We start from the raw sequence: 14,238 nt of genomic DNA, 5'->3' as shown, positions 1-14,238 counted from the left end.
CCTATGTCCTGTGAGAATGCTCCCATGTGGATGCCGTCTCCCCATCCATCTTCATGTCCCATTGCCTCTCACCCAAGAACCCTCCTGATCTGATCTAACCCACAGAAGCTTTTCTGATTTCTGCCAGTACCTGTCCACTGGATCCTGCAGGCTCTTAGTCCCTTTCTCCTGTTAGCATAATTAGATTATATTGAAACGACTCCTGTTACTAAGGTTAGGTGGCCAGACCAGAAGATGGAAATACTTATTGCCTTGCAAGCCACAGGCCCCTGCTTGATCTCAAGCAAGCAGGGAGTGCCTGCCTTTGACAAAGAGGATCGGGCAAGCTCTGCAGGGACCAGAGGGTTTAGGAGGATCTAGAGATTCAAGATTTTCAGTGCATCAACCCAGATGTCCCCACCCCTCTATCATCTATCAGTGACCCACTCTTTCTAATCAGGGTTCTGAACTTAGAGTAGCTGACTTGCCAGAGTTGAAAATTCAGTCCTCTCTGTAGCTACACTTATAATGAAATAGGCCTGATCCTCAGCTTCTGCTGTCCTCAAGCTGCAGGAGATGAGAGTCTCTTGATATATGCTGCCAAGCAGGCTCTCTGGATTTCATGCTTCACTTAAATTGGCGATTAATCACCCTCAGCCTCTCATAGTCTTTCTCTCTTACATTGGTAGCTGCCCCATCCCCAGCAATAGTGATCTGACCCCCTAGTCCTTATAATGATTACATCCTCCAGCCCTCTCAAATGCCTGAGGTATTGTATCCACTAGTGCATTCCCTTCCATGGATTCACCATTCCAGTTCCCTACCAGCGACAGTTTAGCAACTGCTAATTAAGTTGAATAATACAGCTCAAAAATCCCATTTGAAAGCCTGCCTCCGATAACTTCTTTCAACACCGTCTTCAATCAGAATTCATGGGTAAGGATTTCAGTAAAGGAGAAGAATAGAATTGGACAGAGAGAAGTAGAACTGTGATGCAGTGATAGCAGAGGCCCCAGATAATATTACAGGGAGCTTTGAGGCTCAGATGGCCCTTCAGAGTTGTCTCAAATCAAAGAATCTCCTTCAAGCCTACAAGGAAAGGCACTATCGTATGGAAGTGGAAACTGAGCTCAGAGAGGTAAAGTGCCTTGCCCAAGATTACACAGCTTTAAATGTAGAGTTGGAATCTCTACCCAGAAAAATCTCACTTTAAACAGCTCCTTCCAGCTTGTTCCCCACCATCTCTTGAAACCTTGGACTTCTCTGTTGAATTTTCTGCATCTCATCAACAGAAGAGAAGAGAGAGAGAGAGAAAGGGATTGTCTGGGAGGTTCACAGGCCAGGTCTGGGTGTGGCAGTCACCACTTCTCCCCACATTCCACTGGCCAGAAATTGGTCATGGGGTCCAGGGCCCTGACACACAGCAAGCTGGAAAATGTAGTCCAGCTGTGTGCCAGGAGCAAAGGTGAAAGCTTTTAGGACGGTTTGAGCCACAGTGAGGAAGCTGGGTCCCCACTCTCGATAGAGCGCAGTGCAGAGAGTCTACAGACACAGCCTATCTGTTTCATTCCTTTGCTGTTTGTTCTTGGGCTGGGGGCCCAGAACTGCCCACAGATGAAGTCCAGGAGCTCACATGGGTGGTAGTGATGGAGAGTGAATTGAGAGGTTTCTAAGAGTCCCAGTCAATCCAGTCCTGCCCCAGGATATCCCTAAGGAGCAGCTTCCTCAGAGGAAGATGGAATCCAGGTTCACAGGTATTCAGAGGGACCTGGAAGGTGGAAGCTGCTGCTGCTCCAGGAGAAGGGAGAATCGAGGCCAGGGGATGGGGCCGCACAATCCACCTGCCCCTGGTGAGCTGTGAGCCCTCCAGCAGCCCAGGAAAGGTGGGCACTCACTGATACCAGCCTGCCTTGTTCCCAGGGGTTACTCACCCTACTTACCCTACTGTATTAAGATGGGGCACAGGAGCTCGGAGAGCAAGCTCCCTTGGTGGGCTGGAGTCCTCCACATGATGGATTGGAGACAAGGTACCACTCCTCTCCCTTCTGGAGCCTCTGGGGTCCCAGGTTGCTTCCTATCCCTCCTCCCATGAAGAGACATGATACAGTGGGTTAAAGGCTATGAACAGTCCTGCAGACAAGACAGTTGTTTACTTTTTATATCACCAACATTTCCCAGCCTCATTTCAAAATTTTGAAATTGAAAAATACTACTATAACTTCCCTAGTGGCTCAGACGGTAAAGTCTGCCTACAATGTGGGAGACCCAGGTTCAATCCCTGAGTCGGGAAGATCCCCTGGAGAAGGAAATGGCAACCCACTCCAGTATTCTTGCCTGGAAAATCCCATGGACGGAGGAGCCTGGCAGGTTACAGTCCAGGCAGGTTACAGTCCATGGGATCACAAAGAGTCAGACACAACTCTGCAACTGACCACCCATGAAGTATAGATAAAACCTAGCTATCCATCTAAATGGCAACCTGGATACGTGCAAGCTATGGGCCCTTTGCCAATCTGAGCCACCAGGAAATGGAGAGCATATGAGACTACCCAGCACGTAGGACTCGTTGATGGATTACACAGGATGCTCTGTGTGTGTGTGTGTGTGTGTGTGTGTGTGTGACTTAGCTGGTGGTTTAGAAAACGTAACTTCTCTGCCTCTTCCCCAAGGCTCCGTGTCCCCAGGGAAGACCCCAAACTCCCATCCTAGTGATGTCATCAGAACTCTGCAACCTGCTGCCTTTCCTGGCTGGATCAGAAGGTTCAACTCGGCCATTTTTGCTGACAGCTGGAACCACCCAGAGCTCCGAGACAAAACTGGAGTTTCACCCCTTCCCTCATTCTCCAGAAGCCAGAAACACAGCTGTCACTCAGCCTCCAGCCCTGTGGACCAGTTCCCATCTCTGGTCCCTCACCCACCCCCAACAGTATGGGCAGGAAGCTTGATTTCCACAGGCTCTCCTGGCTCAGTGCCCTGATTACGGCAGCCGCTGAAGATGGCCTGCTGACAGTTTGATTACCGGCGACCTTCGGAGCCAGCTGGGTTGGAAATATGATTTATAATCAAATTACAGGGAATTCTATTACAAACAGCCTGGAGGACTGCAGCAGCCACCCTCCAAGGCAGTCTCCACCCCACTCCCACCACCTGTAGCTGGCTTCCCCAGCAGGGAAATGGGGGCATTGAGAGACTTGAAAGAGTTCAGACCAGCTCAGATTAAACCTGAGTTCTGGCTCTTACTGGCTGTGTAATCTTGGGCAAGGGACCTAACTCCTCTGGGCTCAACATTCCCATCTGTAAAATGGGAATGAAAATAGTACTACCTCAGACAGTTATGTGGGGATTATATACAATCGTATGTGCAAAGTGCTTGACACAGTGGAGTCACGCACTCAATAAATAGGAGTTCTTATTAGTAGTAAGAGAAGCAGAGACCAGGGACAGTCAAGCTGCCCTAGTGTCAGGGTTTCCTGGGACTTAGGCCTGCTCCCACCTTGTCTTTCTGCAGATGATTATTTATGGGCCTTGCAAGCAGGGGGCAGGGGACCAAAAAAGGTTGGCTATCCATCAAGCATGGAATCCATTCTGTATGGTTGGTACCAGGCCAAATTGCTTGTGAATTCTTTTAAATATCAGCCGTATCATGAGCCCAGGGGACAATGAGTCTTATAAACCCTGTAGTTAGCCACTGATGAAGTAGGTCTCCCCATCTCGTAACAGAGGGGGCCTTGTGCCTCTCATCCTGGGTGGTTAAGTTCAGGCTTCTGGCTGGGCATAAAATGAAGCACATCTGAGCAGGTGCTGAAATGAGTGGGTCACGATGACCCCAATAACTGTCCTAAGCCAGGAATAAAAAGTCTTCTTGAGTAAGGGCAGAAAAACCCCGGGAGCTGAACAGGAAGGCTATCTCACCTGGCCCTGAGAGCACCCTTGTGCACAGGAACCGGTTAGGGAGCTTAGAGGTTCCCCATCTGGGAATGGACTGGGGTGGGGGAGGAGGCAGGGAGCACGGGATGGGGAGGTGCTCCAAGGGCCGCTGTTAGTGCATCTTATGGCAGCCACGCTGCTGCCTGGAGCACCCGGACTTGATGGTGGGAAAGCAGGTGGAGTGAGGGTGCCAGGCACACACACAGAAACACATGCATACACACACACACCTCCCCCATACCCATGCACACCCTGTCACACCTATCAATATACACCCCCACACCCCAGACATCCATACACGCACAACACACACATTCATGCACAGTCCCTCCACATACACACCCATCTTTACACACATTGACACACTACACCACAAAACTCTTACACACACACACTGACACACACCCCCACTTACACACATTCACACACACACATTCAGAGAGGTGTTGATTGGCCAAGAATACCTTAAAAAGGTCACCAAGACTTTTCTGGTTGGTGTGATAATTAAGATAACCCTCTGTCACTTGTAGCTCAATAAATTATAGTTACTATTAAACATGAACAAAAGAGGCTTATCACAATAATATATATATATATATATTTACAATCTTTTCCCAAATTCAAAAAGTATGGTGTTCATTATCTAATATCTAATTGGTCCTCTTTAAATTGTATAGAAAGCCAGGTAGGGTATGTATAAATAAATATGCACATCCATCACAAACGTCGATTTCCCTTTGGAAATACTATTTCTGTTCCATGAGTTCAGTGGTGAAAGGCTGGTTTAGCAGTCCTTTTAAATCTCCAGCTTGACCCTGGTATACCCAATAGCTTTTCCAGCCTCCTCTTCAGCCCCCTGCCTGCCCTCACAGGCAGCCAGTGACCTCCATTCCTGCTCACAATTCCTGCTTTCCGGAGGATGAGACCTCTGGCTCTCACCCCAGATTTTATGCTTAGCCCAACCTCAGCTCATCAAATCAAATTAACAGCCTCGTTGTGAGCACTCCTTTGGGTCAGGCTTTTATTTCCGTCTCACCACCTTGTTCCTAGCCTTCCTCCTGATCCCAGAGAAGACGGTCTTCCTCCACCAGCACTCCTCGCCTGCTTCCTTTGCAAGCCCCCCTTTTGTCACCAATCCTCCTTGTAACTGGAAGCTTCCCACCAAAGCTGAGCGCTCCACACACACTCTCCCTTTTTATCTTTCAATGGTCAGCCAGCCGCCTAGCTTTTTTTTTCCCTGGCTGCACTAGGTCTTCGTTGCTGCATGCAGGCTTTTCTCTAGATGTGATGAGTGAGGAATACTCCCCACTTGTCATGCTTGGGCTCAGTAGATGTGGTGTAGGGGCTTGGTTGCCCTGCAGCATGTGGAATCTTCCTGGACCAGGTCTCAAAACCAAGTCGCCTGCACTGGCAGGTGGATTCCTAACCACTGGACCACCAGGGAAGTCCCTCCTAGCTTTTTAAGCCTTGTAAAAAAATTTTTAAAAAAAAACACTACATTTTAAAGATATGAGATAAATAATTCCAAATGGTAGAAGTGACTTAAGCAGAAGCACACAGCAAACTGATGGCAAAACATAAGTTACCCAACAATCCCCCTCCTAGGTATAGACCCAAAAGAAGAAAAAAGGGAATCAAGAGATACTTGGATATTCACAGCTACATTATTCACAATAGCCAAGGGGTAGGTGGGGGGACAACCAAGTGTCTATCAACAGATAAATAGGTAAACAAAATGTGGTATCACCATATGATAGAATATTATTCAGTCATGAAAAAAGTTCTGACACACGCTACAACATGAATAAACCTTGAAAACATTAAGGTAAGTGAAATAGGCCAGATACCTAGACACAAAAGGACAAATACAGTGTGACTCCACTTATTTGAAATATTTAGAGACAAATATCTCTATTTTAAATCCATAGAGACAAAGTAAAATAGAGGTTCTCAGTGTCGTGGAGGGAACGAATGGGCAGTTATTGTTTAATGGGTACAGAGCTTCTGTCTGGGGTCGTGAAGTTCTGGAAATGAATAGTGATGACGGTTGCACAATGATGTGAATGTACTTAATGCTACTAAAGTATCCACTTAAGAATAATTAAAATGCTAATTTTTATTTTACATGTTTTACCATAATAAAGAAAATTTTTAAACAACATAGTTAGATGACCTGGATACAATTACTACTCTGCCATTAATTAGATCATAAGTCACCTGCTTCCCAGACTGAAGTGCATAAGAAATGTCAGTCACTGACTATTGATTCCCAGACCCTTGGGTCCAGACCTCAGTAGCCACATTTCACCTTGCATCATCAGATACTCCCAGGCTCAACTCAAAGAAGGTTATGCTCAATCTCTTTAAATTTGGAGCTCAAGTTCCCTTCTGCTCTTTCAGTAGGTTCATGCCATCATTCTTTTAAATACCTGCCCTATTCACCCCATTTCTCTCATTATTACCTCCTCCTACCCCAGCTCACATAACTTCTGCTTCAGCCCCTCAGTCGTTTCTCCACCCCCATCTACAGCTGCTATGGGCACCGTTGTCAATCCAATCAGCAAATCTCAGAGCTAGACAGAATCTTTCCCTTGTTAACCAACAACAATAAAATAGCCAGTAATTTTACCAGCAAAAATGGTTTATTTGGGAGCAGTAAAGAATTGCAATTTAAGGCATGCAACTATGAACCACGTGCAAGCTGTTAGGCACTGGAGAAGAAACTCTTTTATAGAGGAGGAGGGGAAATGAGGGACTGTTATAAACAAAAAGTCCATTTGAGGCTAATTACTTTACAATATTGTATTGGTTTTGCCATACATCAACATGAATCCGCCACAGGTATACACATGTTCCCCATCCTGAACCCCCCTCCCACATCCCTCCCCGTACCATCACTCTGGGTCATCCCAGTGCACCAGCCCCGAGCATCCTGTATCCTGCATCGAACCTGGCCTGGCGATTCGTTTCTTATATGATATTAAACATGTTTCAATGCCATTCTCCCAAATCATCCCACCCTCTCCCTCTCCCAATTTAAAAAAAAAAAGACACGACAGAAGATGAGATGGCTGGATGGCATCACTGACTTGATGGACGTGAGTCTGAATGAACTCTGGGAGTTGGTGATGGACAGGGAGGCCTGGCATGCTGTGATTCATGGGGTCGCAAAGAGTCGGACACAACTGAGTGACTGAACAGAACTGAACTGAACCTCCCCCAAAAAAAGCCCATTGGAGGAAATTGGGAGTTTGAAGTATAGTGTCTTTTCATTGGCTGAATTGTGACTGTCTCTCCTTGGCTGAGTTTTCGACAGGCAAGGGGAAATTTTTTCTCCTCCTACTGGTACTTAGAAGAGTCACTTTCTGCTGGAGACCCAAATTACTTGTCATCCTGTTGGGATCTGTATTGACCTTGAATGGTGCTTGCATGATAGCTCCCCTTTCTGGCCTCTCCCCTTTCTGGATTGCATTTTAGTGAGGTTTCCCCTTATTAATTTTCATATTTCCCCCTTTTGATCAAGATATTTCTCCAAAAGCATCAATAGTGAAGAGCCAGGATTTTTTGTCTCTTTTTTTGCTTTGCTTTGTTTGTTACCAGCATTCAGTGGCCTTTTGTCCCTCATGGTCTCTGAATTTACAAATATTGACAAAACATTTGGTTCTAAACAGTTTCTGAAACTGTTGAAACATTGAAACATTTGTCCCTGGCCTTTTGTGCCAGGAAGGACCTTTCCTGGGCTCCATGTCCCACATCAGAAGGAACAAATGCAGACTAGAAAGCTATGGTGGTCACATTTGAGTAACAAGAAGGGATGGAAGAGAGACATCTCAGGCATTTCCCATCTAACGTCTGTATCTTAAAAAAAGTGACTACAGCAAAGTGAAGTGACATTGCTCAGTCGTGTCCGACCCTTTGTGACCCCATGGACTGTAGCCTACCAGGCTCCTCCGTCCATGGGATTTTCCAGGCAATACTACTGGAGTGGATTGCCATTTCTACAGCAAGGGCACACTTAAAACTGAAGGAATTAAGTCTTTATGAAGACACACTGCAGGAATAAACAAGAAGTAATTAAATAGTTTGTTATCTCAAAAGAAACTGTTTAGAAGCAAATGTTTTGTCAATATTTGTAAATTCAGAGACCATGAATTTGGATAGAAATCCAGAGTTTGTTTATAGTCTACATGAAAGAAAGAGACTTCTGTGAATTCTAAACCTTCTCGCAGGCCTTGTCCAGACATCTTGGGAAAGCTATCTCATCAGATGTCTGCTTCAGTTCTAGGAAATCCTTACCTTCAAGTCACCAGATGGTATACAAGCCCAGTCTCAGGGTCTGGTGCTTTTTTTAGATGTTTCATGTGCATCCAGGAATCTATCCCTGCAGTTTGTTGGCACAAGGGTAGGTTCTCAGTGCCTGATAGGGGCCATTTTAGTGAGCTTAAAGAGAATCCTTCTGGAGGTGTCTTTTCCAATAGATGAAATCTCCAGGTTGAAAAGTGTGATGCTTAAGGTTCTCCTCTCCTGAGAGTGCACTGTGAAAAGATTGCTCTTTTAATGCATGGCTATTTTGAATTAAAGCAATTAAGCCTTTACAATACTGAGTTTTATCTTCTTTTATCAGCTGCATATCAAAAGAGGCAGGGGCCAGTATCATTGGGTGATCTGTGACTAAAAGGTGAGCATTCCAAAGGGGTTGGGTTTGAGATTGAGAAGGACTAACAGCAACACTTTGGGCCAGGGTATTTGGAGGATCTTTACACATTTTGCCAATTGGGTCTTAACAGTGAGATGAGTACATTTGGCTAACCCTGAGAATTGAAGATAGTAAGCACAGTAAAAAAAATTTATAAAACCAGCCAAACAGCACAGACTTGTTGAAGCATCTGACCAGTAAAATGAGTTCCACGATCAGTGTAAAGTTCAAGATGGTTTCCCACGGTAGGGATAATCTTTTCTAAAAGATTGCCTCTTCCAAAACTGTAGCCACAGAAGAAGCAATGGCCTGTCTGCAAGGAAGGCTTCAGTCCAGTGAGAAAATATACAGACCATGACTAAAACATATTTATATCCATGAGACGGAGACAGCTATATGAATTCCATCTGCCAAACCTCGAATGGCTCATTAAGCAATTCAAGATGTCTGGGAGGAGTGCAAACAGGTTTCTCTGGCTTATATTTTGGACAGATGGGACAAGAGGGCAGATACTTTTTATGGTCTTATTAGTATTTTCCCACCAGTATTGGTTCATGGATGCTGTCTTTTTGACAGTGTCAGGCAGTGCAGGGGTTTCGTGGTGAAGGAGGGGAGAAGCGGAGCAGGGCTGAAGTTAGTAAATGTGAAAGGCTTATGTGGGGAGCAGTCAGCAGAAGGATTTCATACGAGGTGAGGCAACTGCCTGAAAGTGTTGGGTGAATGAGAATTCAGGAGGGCTTCCATCCCTCTGTATACCCCATGTATACCCCTTTGTATACATGGGGTACAAACGTGGTTGAATGGAATCCCATGATTCTCTCTTCAGTGGCCTTAACCAGAGGGCAGTGGCAGGAAAGGCTCTGAGGCAAGAGAGATCCCTGTGCCATAGGGTTCAGCTGTTGGCTATAATACCCTACAGGTCGATGACGGTCCCCATGTTTTGGGGTGAGTGCTCTGAAGACATTCCCTTTCTTCTCATATATAAAGAGGCAAAAGGGAAGCTGGTAATTAGGATGTCCAAGGGCAGGTGGTCTCATTAAGTTTTTCTTTAGGTCTTCAAAGTCTGTGTCATCTTGCTCTCCTCAGTTAATGGGGTTGAGTTTTCTGGGTTTTAATAAGCATATAGGGGTGACCATAAGAGTGAAATTTGGAATCCAGTTTCAACAGTAGCCAGATAGTCTGAGGCAATTTCACAATTGGCGCTTAGTCTTTGTTTTGCTTTCTTAGTTTGTAAGCTCCACTTTTTATGTATTCATTCATTCATTCTTTCATTTTTGACTGTGCTGGGTCTTTGTCGCTGCACAGGCTTCTCTCGAGTTTGGCAAGTGGGGACTGCTCTCTCGTTGTGGTGTGCTCGCTCCTCACTGTAGTGGCTTTTCTTGTTGGGGAGCGCTCTGGAGCGAGTGCTTCAGTGCTTGCAGCATGTGAGATCAGTAACTGTGGCTTCCAGGCTCCAGAGCACAGGCTCAGTAGTTGTGGCGCGTGGGCTTAGTTGCTCCACGGCTTGTGGGATCGTCCCAGACCAGGGATCGAATCCGTGTCTCCTGCAGTAGTAGGCAGACTCTTTACCATGGAGCCACGAGGGAAGCCTGGTGCTTGGTTTTTGATTTGGGGAAGTTCAGGATGCTAGGAAGCCTATCTGGATCCAAACGCAGTCCCTGTTCTGAGATCAGGTGCCCCATATACCAAACCTGAATTTAAGCAAACCGAAATTTTCTTTGGAGATTTTAGGTCCCTTTAAGGCCAAATTCTTAGCAGGTAGATGCTGTCTTCCTGTGAGGAGGTTTGAGAAGCAGAGCATAGGAGCAAATCATCTATATATTGTAAGAAAGTAGAACCTGTAGAAAACTTTACATCAGCCTAATCAGCTTTCAAGATTTGCGAAAAGTAAGGACTTTCTGTGAAACCCTGGGGCATCGCTGTACAGGTGTATTGTTGTCTGTCCCAGGTGAAGGCAAAAAGATATTGGCTAACCTTATCAAGTAGAATACTGAAAAATACACTGCATAGATTAACTACAGTGAAAATTCTAGCTTCCAGTGGGAACAGATGTCAGTAGCATGTGGGCATTAGGAACAACAGGGTGTCAGAGGATGCAATGTTAAGTCGCTTTAGTCGTGTCCAACTCTTAGCAACCCTATGGATTATAGCCCACCAGGCTTCTCTGTGCATGGGATTCTCTAGCAAGAATACTGGAGTGGGTTGCCATGCTCTCCTTCACGGGATCTTCCCGACCCAGAGATCGAACCTGCATCTCTTAAGTCGCCTGCATTGGCAAGCAGGTTCCTTACCACTAGAGTCACCTGGGAAGCCTGTCAAAGGATAAGAGTGCTTTTATTGCTCAGAGGTCATCCCTTGGGTTTTCTCATAGGTAAAACAGGGGTATTAGAGGGATTCAGTTCAGTTCAGTCACTCAGTCGTGTCCAACTCTTTGTGACCCCATGAACTGCAGCACGCCAGGTCTCCCTATCTATCACCAACTGCCATCTATCACCATGATGCCACCCAACCATCTCATCCTCTGTCGTCCCCTTCTCCTCCTGCCCTCAATCTTCACCAGCATCAGGGTCTTTTCAAATGAGTTAGCTCTTCACATCAGGTGGCCGAATTATTGGAGTTTCAGCTTCAACATCAGTCCTTCCAATGAACACCCAGGATTGATCTCCTTTAGGATGGACTGGTTGGATCTCCTTGCAGTCCAAGGGACTCTCAAGAGTCTTCTCCACACCACAGTTAGTGCAAGGGATAATGAGGCCATGAGCCTTGAAATCCTCTCTCATGGGCTTTATACATTGAAGGAACTTCTTTAGTTACTGTTGTTGTGTTTAGTCACTAAGTCATGTCCAACTCTTTATGACCCCATTGACTGTAGCCTGCCAGTTTCCTCTGTCCATGGGACTTCCCAGGCAAGAATACTGGAGTGGGTTGATAGGAAATTGATTAATTATTGGGAGAGGTTTGAAGTGATCTATTTGAAACTTGATGGAAGGTGCACTGTGGATTTCACCAATACCAGTTGGAGATTTTTGCCAACTGAGGAGTGTGATAACTGATTCAATAGGACCAGTGTTTCAAGAATCAGCTCCAGGACTGTTGGAAACAGAAAAAAGATGTCAAAAGAACATTTAATTTACCTGGCTGGGTATTTTGACGGGTACTATCAAATTTAGAATTATTTCCCCCTTTTGGGAGAAAGAAATTCTTGCATAACACTCTTCCAAGAAGCCTTAACCTAATAATGAATGGAGGCAAAGGAGCTAAGGAGAAAGGGTGTGTATCTCTCAAAGGGCCCAAACAAAAGGGAGAAGGCTAAGAGACAGGAGCCTGTTGAGGGTTATTAGAGATCCCCTATCTGAACTGTATTAGTTCTCTGCAGTGGGGTTGAGCACTGCTCAACCACTGTGTGGCTCTGCTCTCAGTAAAGACAGAAGTTCCTTCCTAATTTGGAGAGATGTTTCTTCAAGCTGATTAACAGAGAAAATTGTGAAGAGCCTCATAGCTCCTTGGAGCCCCCTCATTGGGCCTTAGGAGGACATTGGAAAGGCTGATGAAAGGGCTGAATGCTTGAATTTGTAGCAGTCTTTTTTCCAATGCCCTGGCTCTTTGCAATAGTGGAAACTAGAAGGTTTTTTACTTTGTTTGCTAAGTCGCATCAGTCATGTCCGACTCTGTGCGACCCCATAGACGGCAGCCCACCAGGCTCCCCCATCCCTGAGATTCTCCAGGCAAAAATACTTGAGTGGGGTGCCATTTCCCTCTCCAATGCATGAAAGTGAAAAGTGAAAGTGAAGTTGCTCAGTCGTGTCCGACTCTTAGCGACCCCATGGACTGCAGCCTACCAGGCTCCTCCGCCCATGGGATTTTCCAGGGAAGAGTACTGGAGTGGGGTGCCATTGCCTTCTCCTTTTACTTTGTTTAGGGACCTTCATTTGCTGGAGATGAAGATTAAGAATTTTAGTGGTCTTTCTTTTTGGTGACTTTTTGGTGCAAGTGAGCTGACTTGCCAAATTAACTAAATCTGGAATGGACATAGTTCCCCATTCCATCCAGGACCTTTAACAAAAGATCCCAGTTCGGTCTGTTAATAAACATAGAGATAACAGTTACCCTAATGGACTCAACATCTGAAGGAAGATCAAAGTTTTCTTTAAAAATAACCTGAAGTTGATTAGAAAAGGGTCATCACATTTTGGTGTGCAAGGCTGAATTTCGTTCTGATCAACAGGCTTAGGAAAGGCTACTGTAATTGTTTGGTGGAGGTTTTCATCGAGTGTTCTCACCTCTTGCCAAAAGTTAGGGATTTGCACTTCTAAATCCCCTCCAGGATGTTCCCATGGGGCTAGTTTCATCCAGTGTTTGCTTGACTCTCACCAACAAGCACATAAACTATTTGATATAAATCTGAGAAACCAGACTGGCTGGTTTGAACAACTATGTGAAAATCTTCAGCAAACCCATGAGGTTCCTTGGTTACTTTTAGAAACTCCTTAACTATGGTTCACAATTCATCCAGGGAATATAGGTAACCTGGGCTTTATTTGGATGCTCTGAAGATTTACCTTTGAAGGGTCAGGTTCTGATAGGCCCAGAGGAGTAAGATGGCACTAGGGCTGGAGCCTGAAACAAAGAAGAGGAGAGATGAACACGAGGCTTTGGATGCCATTTTGTTTTTCTTTAATCATTTGTTTCCCTCTTAATTTAATTATTGTGTTTTTCAAAGAGGTCATATTAGACTCCTGATAAAGTTTGGAAGCTTCAAAATACCAATTAAAATAGGTGTCCAATTCCGTTTTGATGATTTCAGAGCCATGACTGTTTAATACAATTTTGAGAAATGTAAGTTTGGGGAATTCAAAAGTTCCCTATAATGGCCATCAATTTTTTAAATTACTTTTGATTAGTCAGTCCATTTAGTTAGAAATACACATGAGGAAGGATGGTGGTTTTTAAACATAAAACAGCCCAGCGTTCCTGAAAGGAAGGTGCCCCCAAAACATTTGGATAACTGGGTCCCATTTTTCAGAGGTTTTTCTCAAGAGCAAAAGAATCATTCCTAAAAAGCACACAAGTCAAATACCCGCAGAGTTTCAGTAGGAAAAGTCTGATTTCAAAACTCTGAGGCCAAAATTCCAACTGAGTGCTCATAGACAAAACAAAAAAGGACAAAGCCTTTAAATAGACCCCAAATAAAGCCTGGAAAGGTTCAGAATGCAAAAAGAGTGGAGTTCAGATTCAGGAGGAAAACTTACCCTAAAACTCCAGGATCAGCAGGAAAGCAGTGAACTCAGTGGGCTCCGTGGGTACCAGGATGTTTGCTCAGCAGCCTCAGAGTTGTCCAGCTGGGGAGGGGGGTGGGGGGCGATCTTCTCTACATTTTAATGGAACCTCCGTGTAATATCAACCTAAAACAATGAAACTGCCAGCTACTTTACCATCAGGATGGGTTTATTTGGGAGCAGCGAAGAATTGCAGCTCAAGACATGCAACTGCAGTGAGTCACTTGCAAGTCCCGTTAAGTAAAGGAGAGGGAGCTCTTTCATGGAGAAGGGAAGAGCTGGGTGGGCTGCTATAAGCAAAAAGTCCTTTGGAGGAAACTGGGAGTTTGAAGTATACTGTCTTTCCATTAGCTAAATTGT

General features: G+C 45.2%; 1 long non-coding RNA gene across 1 annotated transcript; it reads right to left on the bottom strand.

The window, feature by feature from the left end:
- Positions 1-7,125: 7,125 nt before the first annotated feature.
- On the bottom strand, positions 7,126-14,232 carry LOC120880217. The gene is made up of 3 exons (XR_005724981.1): positions 13,852-14,232; positions 13,162-13,219; positions 7,126-11,692 (listed from the first exon to the last, which is right to left on the bottom strand). It is a non-coding gene; the product is annotated as an uncharacterized LOC120880217 (long non-coding RNA).
- Positions 14,233-14,238: the final 6 nt, after the last annotated feature.

Source organism: Oryx dammah, unplaced genomic scaffold (assembly GCF_014754425.2).
Source record: "Oryx dammah isolate SB20612 unplaced genomic scaffold, SCBI_Odam_1.1 HiC_scaffold_21, whole genome shotgun sequence".
In the NCBI taxonomy this organism is placed as follows: Eukaryota; Metazoa; Chordata; class Mammalia; order Artiodactyla; family Bovidae; genus Oryx; species Oryx dammah.
This window is presented reverse-complemented; position numbering and strand designations above follow the sequence as displayed.